The 990-nt window shown below is 41.5% G+C and overlaps 1 non-coding gene across 1 annotated transcript; it reads left to right on the plus strand.

Moving 5' to 3' along the window:
- Positions 1–546: 546 nt before the first annotated feature.
- Trnaa-cgc lies at positions 547–619 on the plus strand. Its single transcript has one exon. It is a non-coding gene; the product is annotated as a tRNA-Ala (tRNA).
- The last annotated feature ends 371 nt before the right edge of the window (positions 620–990 follow it).

The following is a 990-nucleotide window of genomic DNA, read 5'->3' on the forward strand; positions in this document are numbered from 1 at the left end:
TCCATAGAGTATACTTTCCGTATGGTCGATTTTAGTTGCCACAATGTTGTGAATGAAATCTTGACAAGATACCTAAATTTCATATCAAATTTACTGTATAACAATATCTCATTTAATTTAAGTACCACATAGGTGTCGTATTTAATATTGAGAAATATTCCATCTTTCGCGACTGTAACAAATGTTTTATTTACACCGTGCACGTTTGGCTTTATTTTAAAGCACTTCAATCAATCAAAAGGAAGTAGACAAAATACATTAAACAAAACTGTGTACTTACAAAAACACTAGAACTTGAATATACCGTCTATCAGTGAAGTGCTCTGAGCTATGTCAAATATAATTTTTGTGTGTGGCATACACAAACAGCATTTATTAGCTAAAAGACTGATCAGCTGACACAAACGTTGACTGTAGTGTTACCGCAGCACAGAACTACGAAAGGTGACTTGGCAATGGAGGAGACAAAATGCTGTCTACTGAAGATGCTTCAAAAGAGAGAAACGCGTCTGGTCTAAATAAGTCGCTGATTACAGTTGCAGACCGGGCGAGGTGGCGCAGTGGTTAGCACACTGGACTCGCATTCGGGAGGACGACGGTTCAATCCCGTCTCTGGCCATCCTGATTTAGGTTTTCCGTGATTTCCCTAAATCGCTTCAGGCAAATGCCGGGATGGTTCCTTTGAAATGGCACGGCCGATTTCCTTCCCCATCCTTCCCTAACCCGAGCTTGCGCTCCGTCTCTAATTACCACGTTGTCGACGGGACGTTAAACACTAACCTCCTCCTCCTCTATTACAGTAGCAGAATTGTCATTGGCTGAAATAGCTGACAGATAATAAAGGAAACACCAATAAAGCATACCTTTCACCCCTCCTCCTCCTCCTTTTACAGCCAATCAAGTAACGACACGGTTTTCTCGTGCAGCTATTTAAGGAACCAAGTGTGTTCATTTAGCAGTTAACGTAAGGCCTTGATGAAGGCTAGCTGC

This window comes from Schistocerca americana, chromosome 1, assembly GCF_021461395.2.
Source record: "Schistocerca americana isolate TAMUIC-IGC-003095 chromosome 1, iqSchAmer2.1, whole genome shotgun sequence".
Lineage (NCBI taxonomy): Eukaryota > Metazoa > Arthropoda > Insecta > Orthoptera > Acrididae > Schistocerca > Schistocerca americana.